This window comes from Paroedura picta, chromosome 9, assembly GCF_049243985.1.
Source record: "Paroedura picta isolate Pp20150507F chromosome 9, Ppicta_v3.0, whole genome shotgun sequence".
Classification (NCBI taxonomy): Eukaryota; Metazoa; Chordata; class Lepidosauria; order Squamata; family Gekkonidae; genus Paroedura; species Paroedura picta.
This window is the reverse complement of record NC_135377.1, coordinates 12,769,747-12,794,134: the sequence shown is the minus strand read 5'-3', so window position 1 is coordinate 12,794,134 and position 24,388 is coordinate 12,769,747. Positions and strand designations below refer to the sequence as shown.

The 24,388-nt window shown below is 47.7% G+C and overlaps 1 protein-coding gene across 5 annotated transcripts in view; it reads right to left on the bottom strand.

Annotated features, from left to right (window-relative positions):
• Window positions 1-9,805: 9,805 nt before the first annotated feature.
• The window catches only part of SAMD12 (sterile alpha motif domain containing 12), a 219,336-nt gene continuing 204,753 nt past the window's right edge, over window positions 9,806-24,388 (bottom strand). For 2 of the 5 annotated variants that reach the window (XR_013233990.1, XR_013233992.1), the window contains one exon: window positions 9,806-16,725. The gene's annotated coding sequence lies outside the window, so the exon portion shown is untranslated. Of the gene's footprint in view, window position 24,388 lies in introns of those variants that run through there. The other 3 variants (XR_013233993.1, XR_013233994.1, XR_013233991.1) reach the window with 3 other exon arrangements.

Below are 24,388 nucleotides of genomic sequence, written 5' to 3'. Positions count from 1 at the left end.
ATCACCCCAAGGGTCACACATGACCCGGTGCTTGCACAGGGGATACCTTTGCCTAATGGAATTAAATTCCAGATAGGCCACCTCTTTGACCACTGGTCAAAATGTTGGGTGTCTTAAATAGGAAGCTAGAATTTTGATGCCATTTCTTAGCCTTAGAATTTTGATGCCATTTCTTAGCCATTTCTTAGCCTAGGCCTGGTTCATTGCCAGACGACAGACATCAATTCCCCTAGATAAAATGGCCACATCAGAGGGTAGATGTTGTGTCATGAGGCCCTTCTGGGGTCCCTCCCTTTCCTAAAACCCTGTCACCCCAGCCCCCACCCATAACTCTCCAGGAATTTCCCAGCAAGAGTTGGCAACCGTAGGTATAGGTTTCATTTAATTTATATCCCATTTTCCTCCCTCAAGGTGCTTTATCACAGCATTCTCCCCTCCTCTGTTACAACAACAACCTTGTGAGGTAGGCCTAGACCAAGAGAGTGGAACTGGCATCAGACCATGCGGCAAGAGCAGAGAATCAAACTTGTTTTTTCCAGCTCCTGCTCCAACACTGACCAGTGTGCCATGCCTTCTCTCAGTGGGAATCTCCGGAACCCAAATGTGGAAGGACAAAACTGGCCGTCCAGACCACGCGATCAGTCATCCAGCAAAGGTATATGAGCTGTGCAGAGTTTCCATCCATTGAAGACTAATATTAGCCGAGTCATAAGACAGACAGTCAGATGCCGGTTGCTGCAAAGTTGGATTCAGATGGTCTTTAGTCATGCAAATGTGCTGGAAATGTGAACTTCCCGCTGTATTCTGGCGGTGTCTCTGTCCGAGGACAATCCTAGAGGGCATATCCTCTGAGGGAGTTACGTTATTTGACTACTAGGGGACTAAGGTTACCATTTCATGCCTTTAACAGCAGCCTGGCCTGGCAAAACCATGGAGAAAAGCAACAAGGAAAGACTGGCGTGTTGCCATGTTTCACACTGCAGTGAAAGGCAAAGGAACCTATTCTGGAAGATTAAGGTGGAGAAGGAGGAGGTTTTTTATCCCACTTTTCACTACCCAAAAACAGCCTCAAGGGTTACAGAGCATCACAATGCCCTCAGGATATGCAGCATGGTGAAGGAGGCTTGGACTGAAGAAAGGGCCTTCTTCCCAGGCAGCCAGTGTAGTGGATAAGAATGGCAGCCTCTAATCTGGAGAACCACAGAATCATAGAGTTGGAAGGGGCCATAAGGTAAAGGTAAAGGTATCCCCTGTGCAAGCACCGAGTCATGTCTGACCCTTGGGGTGACGCCCTCCAGCGTTTTCTTGGCAGACTCAATACGGGATGGTTTGCCAGTGCCTTCCCCAGTCATTACCATTTACCCCCCAGCAAGCTGGGTACTCATTTTACCGACCTCGGAAGGATGGAAGGCTGAGTCAACCTTGAGCCGGCTGCTGGGATTGAACTCCCAGCCTCATGGTCAAAGCTGTCAGACGGCTGCCTTACCACTCTGCGCCACAAGAGGCTCATTGGAAGGGGCCATACAGGCCATCTAGTCCAACCCCCTGCTCAACGCAGGATCAGCCCAAAGCATCCTAAAGCAACCGGATTTGATTCCCCACTCCCCCTCATACAGCCAGCTGGGTGACCTTGGTCAGGCACAGTTCCTCTCAGAGCACTCTCAGCCTCACCTGTCTCACAGGGTATCTGTTGTGGGGAAAGGAAGGAAAGGCAATTGTTGGCCACTTGGAAGCCCCTTTATGTAATGAAAATCAAAGCACAATAAGACAGCCCTCCTTCTCCAGCTCCATGGAAGAGTGGGGAGGGGGGGAGAGGTGCACAACTGGTTCCCACATTACAAACACACAGGTCAAAGGAGATCGGCACAGACAGGTGTGAGTTGCGGGTTCTCCATTTCCACATGTGCAGGGCCCGATTCGGCTCTGGACAGCGGTTTCTCCAACTTGAAACAGTCCGAGTGGGGCATAGTGGTTCAGAGTGGCGGCTTCTAATCAGGAGAACCGGGTTTGATTCCCCACTCCTCCTCTGTATGCAGCCAGCTGGGTGACCTTGGGCCAGTCCCAGTTCTCTTGGAGTTCTCTCAGCCCCACCTCCCTCAGAAGGTGCCTGTTGTGAGGAGAGATAGAGAAGGTGATTGCAAGCCACTTTGAGACTCCTTACAGTAAAGTGGGGTATAAAGACCAACTCTTCTTCATCGTGCAAGGGGCTCATGGGAATTGTAGTCCAAGGACATCTGGGGAGCCAGCATTGGACCCCTCCTGCCATAGAGACCACCTTCCAAAGCATCTCCTCCAGAGGAATCGATCTCTGTTTTCTGGGGAAGTGCTGTAATTCTTGGCATTGAGCATCCTCTATGAATCTGCAGTTGAAAGACACAACCGGCCTTTCCTTTCTCTTCTGGTCACTTGCTGATCCCCCCTCTCTTTCCCTCTGACATCGGTGGTGCATAAATATCACACTGCCTTAAGGGGAGCGGATTCCAATTTCCCGTTTCGCAGACCAATCCAGTCCTGGGCTTTATTAGGCCTCTGCAGCGCAGGTATCAGCTCTCCATCTCTTCCCTGAGCCACGGGGCTTAGGTGGTACTGTTGAGAGACATTAAATAGTTTTCTGAAGTCCTTCAGAGTGAAGGGGGGAGAGAGAGAGGATCACAGTGCCGCCTGAAGAAGCCGGTGAATAGGAAGTGAAGGACACATGTAAATTCCACTCCTGTGTTCCGGCGCTCCTCGGGGAAGTGCTCGATTCGGCTTTTCTCAGGTTCTCCTCTCTTGTTGAATTTGAATTTCCTTGCACGTTAAAGACGAGTGCGTTTAGCCTCCACCGGGCTCGGCTGTGACTGCAACAGGGTTGTTTGCACATAGGGCGAAATGAGTCCCCAGCAAAAGATCGGGCAGCAATGGGGGTGGCTGCGATCCCTAATAAACCCCACTCTGTTCTTCGCTGGGATAATGTCCTCTGCGCACATTTCCTAAGGGATTGATTCTATACCAGGGGTAGTCAAACTGCGGCCCTCCAGATGTCCATGGACTACAATTCCCAGGAGCCCCTGCCAGCATTCGCCCTTTGCTCTCACCATAGTTCCAGATTGAGTTTTCCATTGATGGATGGAACTTTCCTGGCTGCCTCTCCCCTCCCACTGCAGCCCTCTGATCGCCACAAAATGTTACTCTGGGGAATGACAGGAAGGGGGAAGAGGGCATTGGTGGACATTACTAATTTAATCTGGATCCAACAGCATACTGAATGCACAAAGGAGGAGGGAGGGAGGGAATTTTGTGTGAGTTTCCAGAAGCAACATCTGGCCACTGCTTGAAATATTAACTGGCCTGCATGTACCAGTTATATCTGATCAAGTTACCTCGTGTGTTTTTATAGCTGTGTGACAGCTCAGACCCCTTTCAGCTCACACTTTAACATGGTGAAGGGGCTTGTCTGGGTCTAAGAGGCCCAGACGCCCTCGAGAGGTTGCCCTTCTAGCAGAATCCCACACCTGAGGCACCACCAGACGAAGGGGTCTGGTTCTTATACGCTGCTTTTCTCAAACCAGCTTGCAAATCACCTTCCCTTTCCTCTCCCTACAACAGACACCCTGTGAGGTAGGTGAGGCCGAGAGAGCTCAGAGAGAACTGTTCTCTGAGAACACCTCTATCAGGACTGTGACTGGCCCAAGGTCACCCAGCATGTTAAGAAAGAGTGGGGAGTCAAATCCGGCTCGCCAGATTAGACGTTGGCGCTCCTAACCGCTACACCAAGCTTGCAGGCCCTGCCGTCTCTGCCCTGAATTGTGATTCGCCAGGGGTGTCCAAGCAGCCAATCTTGTGTCAAAGGGGGTTGCCTGAGGCGGCAGAATGTATATGTCACTGTTCCCCAGTCCTCCCAAAGCGTTAATAAAGTTCTGTTCGTGTTGGAGCTGCAGTGTCACGCTTGGACCCACATATATAATTAAAAATATATACAGAATGGCAGGATGTTTGGGAGAAAGTTAATTCATAATGCATAAGGCAGAAACAACTCAGTGGCACATAGCATGCATGCATGCGCGTGTACACACGCAAACCAGCTCACTGTGAAAATATCTCACTTCTACTCATTCTGCTTGAGATGACACCTACGACAAAGCTCTTTGTCATGAAAGCACCCTGATAATTTTTAAGATTCCCTGTGAGCCATCGAGCCGGTCGGACATGAGAATCTTTTGATAAGACACATTGAAGCAGACAGAGACCCAAACAGGGCCCAAGCAGCAAATATCACTGCGGAGCCTGGCCTTCCTCCTTCTCCCTCCGAGAGCAAAGGGCAGGACAGCCGTTGGTGCCCCACACTGTGTCAATAATGCAAGGAGGCGAACATCCGTGTCAGCTGCAGCACCCAGCGGGATCAAAGGAGAAGCCTTTGGTCAGATAGAAATTCACTGCCAGGACAAGACCATCAGACAGTTAAGGGAGGATTGCTTGGTTGCTTCCTGACCAGGGGCAGTGGCAATTTCTGGAGCTTTCCAAACATAATAATAGTCATAGCGTTGGAAGGGACCTCCGGGATCATCTAGTCCAACCCCACTGCCCAATGCAGGAACTCACAACTACCTGCCCATCCACAGTGACTCCAATATCATGCCCAAGTGATCCCTCCACCAAAGATCTCCAGAATCCAGCCTGGCCTAGCAGAAATTTATCTACCAACCCATAGTGGCATTCAACAATTCCCTGGGCAAACAAGGAATCATAGAATCATAGAGTTGGAAGGGACCTCATGGGTCATCTAGTCCAACCCCCTGCACTATGCAGGACACTCACATCCCAATCGCTCATCTACTGTAACCTGCCACCCCTTTGCCTTCACAGAATCAGCGTCAGATGGCTATCTAACCTCTGTTTAAAAATTTCCAAAGGAAGGGCCACAAGAGACAAACACTGGCACATCCCTTCCTGCCCACTCACTCACAATCTGCCCAAGTTCATAAAATCAGCATATCTGTCAGACAGAGGCAACCAGTAAAACATCTGTCTCTCTGCTCTGTAGCAACGAGCATATCTGCATTGTTCTTGCAAACATGCAGTGAGGATGGACGTGGGAGGGAGGGGCTGTGGATCAATGGTCGTACATCTCCTTGGCGTGCAGAAGGACCTAGGTTCAATCCCCCAGTACCTCCAGCTAAAAAAGCTCTGGTAGGGGGTGATGTGAAAGGCCTCAGTTTGAGACCCTGGAGAGCTGCAGCCAGTCAGAGCAGACAGTCCTGACCTGGGTGGGCAAAAGCGTTCATTCAGCAGAAGGCAGATTCATGTCTCCGCGATTCATCTAACGTAATGGTTGGTGTGGAATGCAGCCCTCAAACCCATTGCCGGAATGTGTCACTTCTGTGGATCTTACCCAAAGTTGATTGTAGTTTCTCCATTGAGGAATGAAGAGTTCCTTGCTGTCAAACAAGCCAAAGAGTACTAATCTCCCTCGTGCTTTTTAAACATGCGAACATGAAAATGCATCAGATCCTGCAAGGAATGAATTTTCGGTTTCATTCCATGACGATTCCCGATACCTACCTGTAGTCATTTTTACGCCTGTAACAAGGTGTCATTGATACCTTTCCCTTCCCGTCACCTGTATGCACTGTTGTTTCTGGAATGTCTCCTGTGATTGTAAAAAAAAAACATTGCAACTTAAACTTTGCTGGTCTTAAAGATGCCACTGGATGCAAACTTTGTTGCTTCAGACCAACACGGCTGCCTACAGGAAGCTACAGACGATGGACCACGTTAGGTTCTGGATTGACCTCATGTGAGAAATGCAGCAATACTGAATTGCATAGGCGGTTGTGATGATCAAGGTGATTAATAGAAAAACCACGAACAATTTTGACCAGCATGGGATTTCTGGGTTGTATATATTGATATAAACGTCACATACGGCAGAGGGACAATGTTTAATCAGTTAACTGGTTATTCAACAATGAACAAGTTTAATGCCCCCCCCATTCATGTAGATTTTTCATGGCCCCACCTTCAGGTAGGGCTAGAGATGGCCAGGAATTACAACTGGTCTCCTGACTGCATAAAGTGCTAATTATTCACCGATCCCAAACACTGACTACATTTCTCCTGGAGAAAATGGCTGCTCCGGAAGGTGGGCTGAATGAAATTATAGAGTGCCAGAATCCTGCCCCTCCCTAAGCCCTATTCTCCCAGGCTCCACCCTCAAATTGCCAAATATTTTCAAACATGTAGCTGGCAGTGCTACTAGCACCTGATCCTCTTACCTGGAGATGCCGGGGATTGCATCAGTGGCTCAGTCCGGACCTGAGGAAGAAGAGAAGAAGTGGGCTGCACCCAGCAGTGTGTCACAAAAGGGAAAAGGACAAGATGCCAGAGGATAAGAAACAGATCGAATGTCCCACGTCCCTAAGCATTTTGCCATGTCGGCTTCATCAGGGGAACCTGAATGGTAGAAAAAGTGCTGTACTGTAAACAGCTTCATTTGGTGTGGATAGCACCAGCACCAGCTGCATGTTCTGGTTCCCCCTGACAAAGCCGAGGGACGTTGTAAAATACATCTATTTCTTACCATTTGGCATTTCCCCCCTTTCAGTTTGGAGCTGGCCACAGGCAGCACAGGAGCAGGCCATGGCTGTACATTGCTCAAAGCCACAAAATGCACGGAACCAGCTTTGTTGTAGAAGTAAGAAGAAGAGTTGGTTCTTATATGCCACTTTTCTCTACCTGAAGGAGTCTCAAAGCGGCTTACATTCGCCTTCCCTTTCCTCTCCCCACAACAGACACCCTGTGAGGTGGTTGAGGCTGAGAGAGCCCTGATATTACTGAAGATGATTTTGTTCTTCTATGCCACTTTTCTCTATCCAAAGGAGTCTCAAAGCGGCTTACAATTGTCTACCCTTTCCTCTCCCCACAACAGACGCCCTGTGAGGTATGTGAGGCTGAGAGAGCCCAGATACTGCTGAAGAAGAAGAGTTGGTCCTTATATGTCACTTTTCTCTACCTGAAGGAATCTCAAAGCGACTTACAATTGTCTTTCCTTTCCTCTCCCCACCACAGACACCCCGTGAGGGAGGTGAGGCTGAGGGAGCCCTGATATTACTGAAGAAGGAGAGTTGGTTCTTATGCCGCTTTTCTGTACCTGAAGGAGGCTCAAAGTGGCTTACAATCTCCTTCCCTTTCCTCTCCCCACAACAGACACCCTGTGAGGTCGATGAGGCTGAGAGAGCACTAAGAAAACTGTGACTGGCCCAAGGTCACCCAGCTGGCTGCATATAGCGAAGTGGGGAACCAAAGCCGGTGCTCGAGATTAGAAGCTGCCACTCTTAACTACTATCTCCAGCTGGACTCTTGAAGACTAACACAATTTGTGGCAGGGTCGAAGCTTCCGTGAAGTCTCTGAAGACGCACAAAAGCTCCTCCCCAGCCACACATTTTGTCGGTCTTTAAGGTGTTGCTCTTTTCTGTTGCTACAGGCAGACGTCACAGGGCCACCCATCTTGATGCAGCTCTGTTTCGAAAAGCAGGGGCACAGCCTTTGGGTTGCAACCTGACAAATGCATCCCACAGGGTTGGATAAAGCGAGAATGTTAAAGATGATGTAAAACAGCTGGGGGGAAATGCGTCTGTGCATCAGGAACACACTCCGACTAGAGTTTGTGCTGGATCAGCATGCAGTCTGAGATTCCGAGGAAGAGCCCCTTCTCCGTAGCTAAATGATCATGTTTAACATAGCTTAATTTGGGGGGGAGGGGGTGTCCAAATGCTGCTTTCATTGACAGCAATATATATATATGTATATAACATATTCATTCCACCAAGGCAGTAAAAAACGAACAGCTGTTATCACCAGGTGGAATTATAAATTTGGAAGCCAAGAGCTTTTACAATTGCTTGAGTTTCCGAGGAGGTTTGTGTTGCCCCCGGATTGCCGGAACAACAGACAAGCTACAGAGGACTCGTTTTACACGAGGAGGGCAGCTTTCACCCGGGGAACAGCTCCCAGACGGGGAGGCAGAAATAACCCTCTGTTCCCCTTTCTGCCTTGGAATGCGGCCCTGTCGTCGCTGGCCAAACCATCTGCAGAAAGGGCATTTTTTTCATCACGAAACCAGTTCGCCGCCGCACTTTTCAGACCGGCATGTCCACGATCAAAACTGTGCACGCCTTAAATCAAGGGCTCGAGCGAGCAACACAATCTGTCTCATGGCGCTCTAATCCTTGAAGATCTCGGTTGCGGGTCCAAGATGGAAGCCAACGGGAGGATCCCCAGAAGACGGTTTTGAATGACAATGAGAGGTGAACAATTTTTGGAATCTTTCCCTCGAATCCATGTGGAGGAAAGAGTTCTGCTCAGTTTGAAAGAGATTTGTGGAGGATGTCTCATTGTTGCTACTGTCGACCATCAGTGGGTGGACTGCTAGGACCAAGGATGGTCCTGACCAGGGGACCTCAGGGCTTGGGGAGGGTCACCATTGCCTCCAGATGACAGGCTCTAAAGCAGGTGTTCTTGGGAAAGGCCTTTCCCTATCCAAGACCCTGGGGGTAGTGAGGGGTCATTTCATTGAGTGCTCATGAGTTCTTGTATTGTGAGGGGGGGAGGTACTTCTTTTCTACCTTCTCTATAAGAACAGAAGAGAAGTCACGTTGGATCAAGCCAGTGGCCCATCCAGTCCAACACTCTGTGTCACACAGTGGCCAAAGCCCAGGTGCCATCAGGAGGTCCACCAGCAAGGCCAGAACTCCAGAAGCCCTCCCACTGTTACTAATGTACAATCACCAAGAATACAGAGCTTTAGTGCCCCAGATGCAAGAACATTAGAGAAGCCATGTGGGATCAGGCCAATGGCCCATTTGGGCTGTCTCCGTCACACTATAACCAAAACCCAGGTGCCACCTGGAGATCCACCAGCAGGGCAACCCACTGATGCCCTCCAAGCACCAAGAATACAGAGCGTTACTGCCCCAGACCTACTGTTCCCTCTACAAGGGCAGTCTTGGTATTTCTGGGACCCTGAGCAAAATTCCAAGTTGGGGCCCCAGAATCTCTGCAATCACCACCCGTGCTGGATTCCCCCTGCCAGGGCCAATAAGGAACAACTTTTGCCCTATTGGTAGTAACTGGCTGCCCATACCCAAATGGAGCAGGCGTAAGTAGCTACTGCCAAGCTGGGTGCCCAGGCCCCATCCAGCACGAATGGCCTTGAGTGTGCGTGGGCAGCCTGAGTCCTGGACAGGTGGGAGCCTGGTCTCCCCCTCCTGGACAGGACATGGGTATGTTGGTGGTCAGGCCCCTAGCCTGAGCCCAAACATCTGCCAAAGAGGAGAAACTCCCTTGCTGTGATTTGTCATCATTAAAAATATCATTCCCGGATCAAATTAGAGACAAAGCAAATGAGATAATGTGAGCCAGACATGGAATTCCTAGCCTTTCCCCCTTCTTTAAAATAGCCGGCGCAGGAGGTGCTGACTTGGATCAGGACCACAGTGCAGGAAAATGAGGTTTGAAGCCTGTACAGTTTTGCTGACCCCAAATGACTTTTCAGGGTTTCGTTCTTTGGCACCGGACAAACCCACAGTCTTGGTTCATTTGTCCCAACAACAGGTGGTCTGGTCTGAACATTTCCGCCAATTTGCACGGCACGAACGGCGCAGCCCTAAACAGAGTGACTCCCCTCTAAGCCCACTGAAATTCATGGGCGTAGACTGGAGCAACTCTGCTCAGGATTGCAAGACGCCCTCCCCCCTGCCCCCAGCTGAATTTCCTCTACCAGTGAAGCCGAGGGAGACTGTAAAAAAAGAGAAAGGTTGAAAATTCACACTCGTAATAAAAATCCTGTGTTTTTAATACACCGTCATGCACATATGAGGTCCAACAATGCGGAGTACAAAATCGTCCGGTGTACAAAAGAACAACGCGGATTCCCAAATCTTCCCGAGGTCATGCTGACAGGGACTGAAAAAGATTACTTTAAATTAATTTTCATGAAAAGATGCCTCCCGTCTCTCTTGTTCCCATCCCCGACTCCTCCAAGAGAGAAGACATGCTTTCCAAACAGAAGGAATTAAACATGGAGAAAAAAAACAAGCAGAACTCACACTGACATCATCCATTTCATGCACAGAACGTCACAGGAGCCTCCGTATAGCGGGAGGCAAACATGGCTGTACAAATTAACCCCTTTAATGCTGGGGAGGGGTGTTGTATACAGTGTATGTCCATCAAAAAGGCACTCTAATGTTATGCACTTTCCATTTGGATTCTGCCTCTGAATGTCCCAAACAAGTCTGTAAGAACTGCCCGAGGCATTTCCCATGGCGACCTTGGTCTGTTTTTCCATTATGTTCGGAGTACCCTGCAGGTGTCCTCTAGGTAGATGTTCTCTCCTCCCCCATCTCAGGAGTGATTAACAAGCAGACCAGGATCCAGAGGTGGACCTCGAACCCATGTTTTACGGTCCAAAGCATAACCTTGGGGGAGGGGGACCATAAGGCAGGCTTTGCCATGAGCAAGGGATGAGTACCTGTGTGCGGGAGCTCATGGTCTGGGCAGTGGTGTACCTAGAGTATTTGGCACCAAGGTCAGGAGCAGGGGCGGGGCTTGGTGATGCTGGGGTGGGGCATGCCCAGGTGGCTTCTGAAGCTGGTGCCTCACCTCCCCCTGGTCTCAGGCCTTGTGCTGCGGCCCTCCTGCCTGCCTGAGCTCCCTCAGCCTCACCTTTGTATTGCCAGATGGTGCTAGAGATGCAGAGCTTGAGAGACGGAGGCCCAAGGGGAAAGCTTTCCCAGTCTGGCCACTGCACTAAAAGGCCCCTCTCCTAGGGGGCACCAGCACTCACCACCTCTCGGCCCAACCCGGCTGCTGTTGTGGCTCACCTCTGCTGGGGGCATCTCCCCGTCATGCACATGGGAGGTGAAGGGACAACAGCAGAGCCAGCCGCCCACCTACGCAGCCCTGGCAGGTGCCCGGAAGGGGCGGGCGAGCTTGATTCTGAGTGGACAGCTAGATTCTCTCCCACTCCTCCCTGGACTTCCTGGTTGGGCCCTTTAAGAAAAAATGCAGGAGCAAACAGAGGAGGACCATGCTCTGCTCCATGCCCAGCCACTGCAAGGGGGAGCCCGGTGGCGCACCCACCTTCCACCCTCCCTTTCTGGTGCTCCTTCTCCCAGGTCAAGTGTTGGGGCGAGAGAGCGGCCATTGGACAAGGGTGGGATGTAGCAGACGCTCCACACACTCTCTGGCTCTGGAGAAAGGGGGCCAGCTCAGCGGCGCTCCCCCATGAAACGGGCCCTGATTGCCATACCCTAGTTACGCCGTTGGGTCTGGGATAAGTCCAGCAGCATGAGAAGTGCCCTTTTGATGCATGCTGAAGTGTGGTGTGTGGGTCCCAAATGTTGGTTGTGAGAATGGAACCAAGGGGCGGTAGGAATTGAAGTTCTGGAGCGAAACAGAGGAATCCTGTTCACACATACTTTTGACAAACACTGCACCCTAGAATCTTCGTAGCTTCCCCAAGAGATTTCCCAAGCCTAGACATGCTGACTTGGAGGTCACTGCCATTTCAGCATGTCCAGCTTCCTGGTACGCTCTTTGGCTTCCCTGACTCAACCCTGGTCTAACAAATTAAGACTCTCCCATCACTTAGAATTGCGCTCCTAGGTCTTTGAGAACATCAGCCGTCTCGCTTTCTCGATGCAAAGCGGTGGCAGAAGAAGACTATTTGCAGCAGAGAAGAGGTAGAAGGGCCTCCCAAAACAGAAGGGTGAGAAGATAGCTCCTTGGGAAGCGACATCTTTGCAAGCTGAACTCACCTGGAACTTTCAGGTGAAAGGATCATAGGTCATCTGAGCTGGGGAAGAAAGGTCTGCTGTAGACCTTGTAGGGTCACTTTCTGTTAGAGCAGACAGCTTGATGGGCTCCATGGTCTGAGATACAATAAAACAGTTTCAGTGACTGGACAAGAGATGCTTGGAAGAGCCGCCAAACTGTATTTAGGCACATGATCAAACTGCACAGTGATGGGTCAGTCTGGAGTAGGTTGGCTCCACTTGCTGACTTGCGTACCCGGCAGACAGCTTTTTGGTTTGAATCCAGGTACTATACATGGATATTTTTATTCCAGAAATCACCAAAATGATTGCCAGTTTTTTAGCAACTGGTCCTACATAGTTTTAACTTGCCACATTCCAACGCTTGGTGTCCACATCTAAAGTTAAAAATGCCTTCATTTTGGAAATATGGACACAAACTTAATCAACAAGCATTATTTCTGTCTAGGATTTTCATTTGCAATACCCCAGCTACTTTGAGTGTTTAAAGCATCTCTGTTTTGCCACATTTTGCCTCGTGGGGCTAAAATTAGTTTGCCATCCCCTCTCAGGCATTACAAGTCAGGGAGAGGAGCTAGAGATCTCAGCACCCTTACTAAACTACAATTCCCAAGATTCTTTGCAGCTAGTTAAAACTTGTAATTTAGATATCCCCCTGTTGTAATTCATATTAGTATCACTCCCCCTTGCTCTACCTATGGCTCTGGGTAACACTAAGCTCCATTTCAGAAACTACTCTGTAAAATCTGTTTTCAACCTGTATTATTTGGAAATCTGGCCAGAGAGTTTGCGGTTTTTAAATATTTACCTGAAAATAAAACCCACCCCTCTTGAATGAAAGAAGCACAAATGTAAATTATAAAACACACCTGAGAACTGGGGGAGGGAAACCCCCTCTGACTATTTCAATGATCAATGGCATGTCCACATTATAAGCTCATAGAGGTTATCTTAGTATTGCATGCTTAGTTCAGGTTTACAGAAATCATACAATAATATTTCAAAGAGCAGAAGATTATTCCATAGACAGCATTCTTCTTTTCCAAATTGTCTATCAACCCCACAGCACGGTCATTCTCTAACACAGCCAGAAGACTGAGAAGTTACACGGAGACATAAACACATATAATTGAACATTGATTTTGGAAGGGAAATCAAGGGAAATCCTGGGAAAATAGACCACGGTGGAACAACAGAACACAGATCAGTTAGACTGCAGGGGTAGTCAACCTGTGGTCCTCCAGATGTCCATGGACTACAATTCCCATGAGCCCCTGCCATCAAACGCTGGCAGGGGCTCATGGGAATTGGAGTCCATGGACATCTGGCGGACCACAGGTTGACTACCCCTGAGTTAGAGCAAAGATGGGCAACTAGCACCAGTGAGCCAGATCTGGCCACAAAGCCCCATGGACCCTGCCAAATTTCAACCAACGGGTGATGCAGTTTTTCTTGTGATGCTTCTGCATGACTCTTTCACACCAGCCTAATCACATTTGTATCCCATGTGTACTTATGGAGAAACATATGATCACTTCTAATCTGTTACTTAACTACCCTCAATCTGAGGACATCTGAATCATACCTCTGAAGCCTTACTTGTGTCAGCTTTGTTACAGATCCTATCTCTGACGGGTCGGATTGCTCCTATCTCATGCTTGAAGGACACAATAATTTCCAAAAAAATGTGGAACGTTTACAGCATGGGAGAAAATGTGGAATTCTAGCCATGTAACTAATCAAACTAAAACCACTGCAGAAGGTAGGAGAATTTCTGATAAAAAGAATGCAAAGAATGGAAGAGAAACTGAAAGGAATACCAATGCTAGATGTCAAGTTTGGGAAGATCTTCCCAAGGACTGTATTAACACAGACCATCTGAGATGATGACTTAGAAGGGAATCCTAGATACTGTGCCATGGAAAGTCTTTGTGAAAGCCATAGAGATGTGGCTCACCTTACAAAGCAAATAGAGTGAGCAAACATTCCTCCCTGTAATGTCCACCTCACACCGATTCACTATAATTGTTGGACTTGTGTTGGCTATTCTTTTTGTTGGGTTTGCCTTTTCAAGAACACTTGCACTTGTTTCCCCCCCCCCCCCCCCACACACACACACACTTTCTAGTCCATCTTTCTCTGGATAGTGTATGCTGCTTTTCTCTAAGGTGCTCAGGAAAATGAAAAGCAATTTGCCTAAGAAGACTAGAGGCTGCCTGTAATACAAGGCAACTTCACCAGTTGACTTATCTATAGACAATTAAGAGAAGAGGCTACGTTGAACAAATATGCTTTCTCCCTGTGACGTCCAAGCTTCTTCCATTCACCTGTAAACCTTCAAAGTAGCAGTTTTGGAAGTTAGGGACCTCCCAACTCCAAAATCCATTTCTGTGAATGTTCAGAAGTATTAATAGCCACTATCTCCCTCTACCACACTTTTTCATTTTATTCCTTTGCAAGTCATCCCATACAATCAGGGATCATTGACTAGAAATGTGAAATCATGACGCACTGCAGCCAATCAGATATGGCTCTGTGTTGAGATCACAAAGGACACATGAAGTGCATTTAGAACAATGCCAACTGGTCAATGCCAACCAATCAGGGATCAATCTGAGACACTTATGTGAGACACTTTCCTGGCAAGCCCTCCCCCCAAAATAACCAACTGTCCCCTTTCAACACTATCAAATACTTTTAAGAAACAGGCCCTCCTTTTAGCTCGTGAGGTTTTACAATTATTGACCTACCATTTATTGACCTCCCAATGGAACAGAATTGCAAAGAGCACTAAGTCACGAAGAAGAAAAAAAAATGGAATTCTGTGCTAAGAAACCATGAATTCTGCAATGTGTGTAAATTAATTTGTGTAATGGACCTTACTTTTCATCATTTGCTCTGCCATTTTTTTAAAAAATAAAGCTTATTCTGGACAAGCAGCTGTGAAAGGACAGAAAGCATGGAAGCCCAACTCCTAATTTAGAAGGTTTATCTGGGGATATGCCATGTGCTTCTGTGATTGTAAGATTTGCTGTCACCGAACAGACCTATCTTTGCAGGTGTGAGAGCTAGGAGCTGCTGGTGGTGATTGCGGTGAGAAGGGAGATGAATGTACTCCTCTGGTGGATGGAATTTTTTAGCATTGGCTGGAAGATCATCTGCTTATGGAGCAACATTGGTCTAGAGCAGAGGGTACTCAGAACTCAGGAGTGACCTCATCTGAGTGGAGAGATGCAAAACGAGGAGGGGTTCTGGAGAATGGGTGGTGGGACAACTGTAGGCCTTTGCCTTTCTCAGATAAATGATCGGCGATCTCACAAAGAAGAGCTAAATGATACAAATGCCAGACACCCAATAAATAAAGCAAACCACCACGCCAGCATCCCCTTCAGCATTTAGCTGGGCAGATCAATATTATTTACTACACAGTGGTTAGCTTTTTATTGCTCCTATGCAGTTTTGCTACAGTTATCGATTTCATTTTTTTTCTAAACAAAAACAATAAAATCGGGACGGTTATTTAATTTGGGAGCTGATGATGCTAAAGAGCTGACTGGACTGCCCGGCAATCGCAGCCACAGGTACAGATACTTAAACGCAAAGAGAAAAGAAAAGAACGCAGAAGAGATTTTGCTCTCCAATTCACCCCCGAACGGTTTATAATAATATTTCACTTTGGCACTCTAGGAGCAACACCATTGCAAAACCGTCAGCGACATCGACGTTGCTCTTTATCTACATCAGGATGGTTTAGCAGCAACTCACATGGCAATGAGGTGGTACAGACCAAAGAGCGGGTGCTAGAACCACCAGAAGCAGGAGCTGCTGTCTCTTTTCATCCTTCCTTCCCTCCCTCCCGCCCTCCCTCCCTCGCGGTTCACTTAGACAGCTTTTCCGCAGGGATTAAATCTAGTCCATCCTCATTTCTGAAGGATTTAGGGCTGGATTTCAGCAAGAACAGGGGGAAGGGAGAGATTTCTCTATTTTTGTCTACGGCAATCTGTACTAATTTGCCCAGCTTTCCGAGGGTCTCTACTTAGACATGATTTGTTTGCAAAACTTCTACCCTTCTAAAAATGGCTCAAAAATAGGCGGGTTTCTTCAACACGGTAGCAGCGCAATCCCAGGCAGAGTTCTATGTCCGCGGACGTCAGTGGATTCGGATAGGTGTAACTCTGCTTAGGATTGCACTGTAGGTCTTCTCTAGGTACCTCTGACTGACAAAGAGTTGGGTTGATACCCGGCTTTTTGGTACCTTAAGGAGTCTCAAAGCGACTCGCAACTCCCTTCCCTTCCTCTCCACCCAGCTTGTGAGGTAGATGGGACTGAGAGAGCCCTGAGAGAACTGGGATTGGCCCAAGGTTACCTAGCACCTTCATATGCAGGAGAAGTGAGAAATCAGACCCGGTTCTCCAGGTCAGAGTCCACTGCTCTTCACCAGCATAATGAGCAAGATGGGATGATGGAGAAGAGGGAAAAGGGAGAAGGAAGACTTGGAAGTCGCTAGGATCCTCTGACTGCAATGGATTCAGAAAGGGTGTAACTCTGTTTAGGATCCCGCTGTAGATCTGATAGACTTTCCAGCATCCCAATACTCCTTTGGGTTTCTGCAGCAATAGGCGAGCAAAACCGGCGGTGGAAAGTGACCTCGTCAGAAATAACTTAGAAGGATCCCATGGGGTTTTTCAGAGAAGAGGCATGCAGAGGGGGTTTGCCATTTCCTGCCTCTGCGTGGCAACCCTGGAGGTTTCTGGGTGGTCCTAAGAAGGGTCTGATTCCTGAGGTCCAGGAATCAGATTTAGGCAACATGTACAAAGCCGTTCTTAGGAAGACTATGATATCTTGTATTCCTTGCGGAGTGGAAAACAACTTATGTTGACAGAAGAGTTTCAGGTCAGCACCCGTGTTGGTCTAGAGTGGAAAAGCAAAATCTGAATTCAGTACAACCTTAGAAATTCCTTCTTTCCTTCCTTCCTTCCTTCCTTCCTACTCCACTTCCAATCTTCCTTCCTTCCTTCTCCCCCTCCCTCCCTCCCTCCCAATACATTATAGCTTAGAGGAGAGAGCTATTTCTTCCCCAGTTGTGTCTCTACAGGGACTTTTTTTCAGAGATGAAAGTTCCAGAGACATCATTTGTTTGAGGAAGGAAAAGGAGAATGTGAATTATTTCCCTTGTTGCATTCTAAATAACCGAGACCTTGCTAAATTCTGGAGAGAGAAATACGTCTTCCCGCGGAGATGCTTTTTCGCCGTCTATAGATCTGGCCCCTATTTTTTACACAGTGCAAACCCAGTCATCATTTTCAAAGGTTTAGCCAGCAGCTGCTTTAAGTCTAGTTGTCAAGGGACAAAACTACTCAGTGGAATAGAGAGCAAGCAGCAACAGTGCAAAGAACGGAACGGCTAATGCACTCCGATGCAGAAGAAAAGCCAGGAGCTGGGGGGAAAAATGGAGTTTTCTGAGCTCCTCTCCAATGTGACTTTATTCCGCTCATTCACATGACAATTTCATGCAGAGAGAGCCGGCTTAGACCACCCACCCATGAGAGCAAAAAGGCAATACGTAATAAAGGAGCATATATTTCCTCATCAATGCTTTGCCTTTCGCTTTTAGATATTTCTAACTATTACATAACGTCGTGAAGTAAGACATCGGGAAAATTCAGGAGGAAAGAAAAGGGATAAAAGGTAGGGGGATCTGCGTCACACCTGTGTGATGCAGGGATACCGCCCTGTATGTAACCTCCATTTAGTTGCAACCAACTTGTGGTGACCCCAGCAAAGGGCTTCCAAGGCAAGTGGCCAGCAGAGGTGATTTGCTGTTGCCTTCCATTGCAGAGCCTTCCTCAGTGAGCCCCCATCCAAGAACCAGCCCTGCTTAGCTTCCAAGGTCCGACAAGGTCAAAGTCTCCCATGCCACCTTCCCTTCCCAGCCCCTTGACTGAAATCTCCTAGTCCCCTCCTTTGTTCTTCTTCTTTCATGGTTCACCTTGAAAGCAGGCTGTCATGGGAACAGCAGAGACCTGGATCTTCTATGACCAGAGGTCTCATGCTCTGTGTGAGCTACCTGCCTGCCTGCTTGCCATTGCTGCTTGGACCAACACCAGAGGTGATTCACAATACCTTTCCACCTTGGTATTTCTGACTAGGGAAGAAATTTTCACAAGGCCGAGGGCGAGGAGAAGCTATAGGAGCACATGAAGCTGTCTTCTACCGAGTCAGCCCCTTAATCTCTCAAGGCCAGTACTGTCCACTCTGGCCAGCAGTGGCTCTCCAGAGTTCCAGATGAAGGTACATCACCTACCTCCTGACCTTTTCAGCTGCAGCCCCCGGGCCCCTTCTGCATACAAAGCAGATGCTCTGCTACTGAGCCAAAGTTGGCCGTTCTGTCCCTTTAACAAAAGGCTGCTCTCTTCCCCAGGGAACTCTGGAGTTCTCTGCCTACTATGTTTGTCTTCGTAACAACTCTGGGGTTAGTCCAAGCGACTGATCTGTCCAGGCTGAAATTCTGGACAGAATGTGTATTTGAACCTAGATGTTCTAACCACTAGCCCCCCATTGACATTCAGTGAGCAAATCTAGAGTGGATCGTCAAGTGGGTTTCAGAGTCGGGAAGTTTAATGGCCAAAGAGACTAAGGTGGGGAATGGCTGAATCTGGTATACTGATTTGCTCCATTCATAAGAACATAATAGAAGAAGAGTCCTGCTGGATCAGATTAGTGGTCGCTCTAGTGTGGCATCATGGCCAGCCAGTGCCTCTGGAGAACCAATGACAGGAATACAGGTCAAAGCCTTCCTCTGATGTTGCCTTCCAGCTCTGGGATTCAGAGGTTTAATGCCCCAGAACCTGGAGGTCCCCTTTAGTCACCTAGCTAGTAACCACTGGTAGACCTATCCTTCATCTTTGCCTTTGGATTCCCAGAATCTACATAAATCAAGTGCCCCCTACCTCCTAGCACTGACAGGACATAAGGGAGGGGACATTAATATGTATGGGTTGGAAGTCAGGATACTGAAAACTCAGTAAGCAATTGATTTTAAGGATCCTTGCAGAGTTGGCTGGGGAGTGGACACTGTTAACCACGTGACCAGATTCAGCAAAACATGGGCTATCATTTTCAGCTCTATGAGCAAAACACTGCTGAGAACTGACCTTGGGTAAACCAGTCTGCAAGAATGGAGCCAAGTCCTCACTTTCCTTTCTAGCAAGACTCCTGTCCTCTGTTCAAGCTTTATGCCAGGCAGAAATGGAAGGAGGAGGAGGAGGAGGAGGAGGAGGAGGAGGAGGAGGAGGAGGAGGAGAAATGAGTTCCAGAGTATATGGGCCACATTACCTGGGGCCTCTCTTTCAACCCAGGTATTCAAGAAGAAGAAGAAGAAGAAGAAGAAGAAGAAGAAGAAGAAGAAGAAGAAGAAGAAGAAGAAGAAGAAGAAGAAGAAGAAGAAGAAGAAGAAGAAGAAGAAGAAGAAGAAGAAGAAGAAGAAGAAGAAGAAGAAGAAGAAGAAGAAGAAGAAGAAGAAGAAGAAGAAGAAGCAGCTTACAAACACCTTTCCCAGTTTCTTCTGTTTGGAAAGCATGTCTTCTCTCTTGGAGGAGTCGGGGATGGGGATGACAGTTTTATCATCATCAAGGAGATGCGGCTACAGAATTCCAGCCAGAGCAGAAAAAAATTGTAGCAACCCTGGAACAAAAGTTCTGCAGATTCTGCATCCAGTGAAATTCCGCAGCCTGTTTCATTTGTGTCCACCGAGCAGGCAGGCATATCTCTCTTGCATGGGCATAAAGCTGTCTGCAGCTGCTACCTAAAGCATTGAAGTCACGTCCTCTTCTCAAAATTCTGTTTGACATCTATTTCCATCATTCCAAACAGGCCCTGTGCAAACATTTCAAAGCTTACATCTTTGCAACTGAGTGCTGAAATGTTCAAGGTTCCACCAAACACTTGACCCAGTGCATAGACAATGTGGTTGCGCAAACTGTAGAAGACACACAGCTCTACCAAAAGGCCTTTCAGGCATCTTTGGAGTTGCTGAGGATGGGCCCAGGGATAGCCTGGTCCTCTTCTTGACCCTTAGGATCAGTGGTGGACAAGGGCAAAGTCAGTTAGGTCTTGCATGATGCAAGAGATCTACAGCGGCTGCCTTCCAGACTAGGAAATGAATCCCACTGCAGACAAACTACTGTAAATTATGCCCTTGCACCAATGGATAAGCTGTGGAGACCACTCCTTGATGCACCAGCTCAAATGCCACAACTCAATGTGCAAACTTTCTGGTCTCCAGAGCTCTTCCTCAGGTTGGATGATTAAAAAGAGAGAGAGAGAGAGTGAAGGGAGGGAGGGAGAAAAAAAGATTTCCCATGTTCCAAGGCACAAGTTGGAGTTAGTATCAGACTGGACTCTTAGCATAAGAAGAAGCAAATAATGGAAACCATCTGGCTGAAAGCCTATCAAATTGATCAAGCATCTCTCTGATACCAAACAGAAGTTCCTTGGGAGACTGAAAGGAACACCAAGAAACAGAAGAGAGTGCTTAACCCCTCCACCCCCCCCCCCCCAAATATTCCTTCAAAGTAGAGTTCTTCAACAAGAAGATAAAGCGTTGGTAGCAGAAGGTCCTACCCATCTACCTGTGGTCTTGGCATGCCAAGTAACTGGGGAATGGGGAGGTATTTCTCTTAGAACATGTGGGGCAATAACATGACTCACTCAGCCTGGGAAGTGCCTCACAGCAACTGCCTATAGACCCCAAGAGAGCCAGTAGAATGGCGGTCTTCTTCGCTGGTTCCTCATTACAGGACGTTACAGTCCTGAAGCTCAGCTTGTATTTCCTGTGCCAGGCTGCCTTGATCTGCTGCCTACGGTCTTCGCCTTGACACCAGCGAGCTCATAATGTTGCCTCTCATGCGACTGTAATGTCATGTGTTTGCCGTTCAGTGAGGACTAGGGAAGGTGGAAGAGCACTGCTTCAAAATCCTTTGCAACACTTTTAAGGTTTTATTGGTCGTCTTATGGGTTTCCTCCATAGACGAGTCGACACAGAAAGAGTTCCTCAGGTCTGAAAATGAAGTCATGTCTGGAGAGCTAGGCTTGGTTATTAACCTCGACAAAATGGAAAGAATTCAGAGGAGAGAGCAAGACCAGCAACACATGTTGTGAAGAAAGGCGAAAGGGATTTGGTCCTGTGGAAATTAAGGGGCAGGTGAGGTAGGGTACAGCGACAATGCTGAAATACTGGAAGATGGTGTAATGTGGGAGAGAAATTGCTTGATCTGTACAAGTTTGGATACTGACAGACAAAACGGGAAGGCCCACAGCTAGGTCAATCTGCAGCTCAATTGTACTTCGCCTCTGGAGTCGGCGTCTGAATGTATGAAAGCGTATACTGAGTCAGACCATTGGTCTATATAGAATAATACTAATTACTGTAACTGCTGGTGGCTCTCTTGTGGTCCCAGGGAGAGGTCCTCTCTTGCTACCTGTGTGGGACTGAACCCAGGAGCACATCCATGCAACTCTGTTTGGAAATTTTTAAGCAGAGGCTGGATAGCCATCTGACGGAGAGGCTGATTCTGTAGGTTCAAGGGGGTGGCAGGTTACAGTGGATGAGCGATAGGGTTGTGAATGTCCTGCATAGCGCGGGGGTTGGACTAGATGACCCAGGAGGTACCTTCCAACTCTATGATTCTAAGTCATGTGCTCTACACCAGAACACAAGAAATGTCTTCCTTTGCGGTCACATCATTCTTCAATTCGGGTTTCAGGGGCTGGGGAAATAGGGCTAAAATCAGGATTGTTAAGTATTTGGATTTCAGATGTTGGGAAGAAACCGGAGAGAACCTAAAGCCTTCATGTCATCCTTGCAAACTTTACAGTCATCTTTTTTGCCGCAGTGGAAAACAGCCAGCTGATCCTGGAGGACCTTCCATCCAATCTGGCAGGACTCTTTAACTTCTTGTGACAAGAGTTCATTTTAATTTTGCCAGTCAAATCAGAGCGGATTTATGGCCACCCTCTTGGGTTTTCAAGGTAAGAGGTGTCCAGAGGTGGTTTGCCATTGCCTGCCTCCATGTCATGACCCTGACATTCCTTGGAGGTCTCCCATCTGACCCTGCTTAGCTTCAGAGATTGGATGAAATCAGGCTAGCTTGGGCTATCCAGGTCAGACCCAAGAGTTCATTACGAGTCTGCAAATAGATCACCAAGAGAGAGAGGGTGATTCTACAACACTGGAGTACAGTAACCTCACGTTTTGTTCTCACTTGGCGACCCACCTGAAAGTGGTTTGACGGTTCTGTGAGACTTAGGCAGAACCCATTCCTGCTGGTGCAAATATACAAATGAAGGGGAAGTGCATCAGAAATGAGTCCTAGGCACCCAGCTGCAAGAGGATCGCTACTGGTAGTAATCAGAGGCACTAGATTTAGACATGAGCTCGTAGAAGAGTATTTGTCATGTGTAACACTGGTGGAATTACGGACTTCTCTGATGCTATTCTTGCAACCGCATAATCCCATTCCCTTTCTTTCTCCCACCCCCCCTGTAAACATCTGGCTATGCTCTGGTTTTCCCACTGCCCATCTTGCAGCTGCTGAAGGTTGTCCCACAATGCCAGAATGACACTCCTGGTATTTTATATGTGCTGTATTGGGTCACATTACTGTTTGTCATAAAGGCTCACTCTCAAATGCCATAGAAATCACTAAATCTGAGAAAGAAGATCACAAACGAAGAAGCCCAATCAAAATGAACAGAACTATAGCCAGCCATCATAGCACCTCACAACTGGATTAAGAAAATGATATCCTTTATCAACAAATAGTTTGTCTTGGCCATTTGGATGGATTTTCATTTCTCCTTCCAACAGGATAAGCTACAGAGTTTTTTTTAACACACATTTTTTTGAAGGAGACCAAGATGTATGAGGAAAGGTTGGGGGAGCTTGGTCTGTTTAGGCTGGAGAGGAGACGACTGAGAGGGGATTTGATAACCATCTCCAAGTATTTAAAAGGCTGCCATATAGAGGATGGAGTAGAGTTGTTCTACCTTGCTCTGGAGGGAAGGACTAGAACCAATGGGATGAAATTAGTTCAAAAGAAATTCCGTCTAAACAACCGGAAGAAGTTCCTGACAGCGGTTTCTCAGTGGAACAGGCTTCCTCAGGAGGTGGTGGGTTCTCCATCTTTGGAAATGGTTAAACAGAGGCTGGAGAGCCATCTGATAGAAAGGCGGAGTCTGTGAAGGTTCAAGGGGGTGGCAGTTTACAGTGGATGAGCGATACGGTTGTGAGCGTCCTGCATAGTGCAGGGGGTTAGACTAGAGATCCCTTCCAACTCTGTTATTCTATGATTCTGTGACATTGAAAAACACGCGAGTAAAGTGATTTGTAGTTTAGCAAACGTGCAAATAGTGAATGACTTGTGCTTTGCCCGGTTCGTAAGGTGTTGCTGTAACTAGACCGGCGATGCTAGCAGCAGCGTGAATCGCAAGTGACTTTTGAGAAGAAAAAGAGATTTGTGGATCAAGATCTACATGGGGAAACTGCTGGTTTCTTATTCCTGCTCCAGGCACTACTTGTTGCATTAAGAAGCTCAAGATGCATGGTACAAAGGCGTGTTATACTGGTAGCTGTAGGAAAAGCTTCTCAGTAGCAGAGTAGTACCACGCTGGACAGAGAGAGGGACTGATAGTAGATCCCTATAATCCCAAGTTTGGGATCAACCACTTGGTTTCTTATGGATGTCAACGTTATCTTGTTGCTACATAAGAGTTCTATTTCTAAGAAGAACTAAAAGCAAGACATTGGGCACACTTTCTTGGTATGGTCAAGGATGAAAATTAAGTCATAACCTGCTGCATCTTGGCAATGTAGAAAGCAAACAGAAGAGAAGAAAGCTTGGGATTGAACAGTCTTAAGCCAGTGACAGTTAACACTGGAAGGGAACAGTGTTGCTTGACCTCAATTCCTGCCAGGACAATTGCCTGGGAGAGCAAGGCAAAGAAATTTCTGTGCAGAAATGTGTGCTCCGGAGTGGTCTGAGACACAACAGATTCACGAAACCCAAGTGATGTCCCTCCTGAATGTTCTGAAGGCCCCCAACAGCCTACTGAAGATTCATGGGCTCCCAAGGATCCTTGGGAAGTCTTGGCATTTGGCAGACCTAACAATGCGAGGTCAAATGGACAGAATTCGGGGGCAATTTGTACATGCCCTGAAGGAGTGGGCAACCAGGGGCCGATGGCAGAAACTGGCCATCAGTGGAGCTTCTCAGTGACATCTGGGCACCCACTGATTTGTTGGAAGAGTCAATCCTCCAAAGACATGGACTTGGCAACTCTTCACGGTTCAGTGCAATGGCAGAAATGACTCCTGAAGCTGCAGCGATGTCGCCCATAAAATTATTTTATACCCATCAGAACTCCCCCCCAAAAGGAGAAAGAGGAATGGGTGGGAAAAGGAAGAACATTATTTCCTCGCCCCCCCCCCCAAATAACTCTTCTTTCTCAAAAACATGGAAACAAATAGCTTCTAAAACTGAAGACAGGTGTAACCTTTAAACCTTGGCCACAGTAG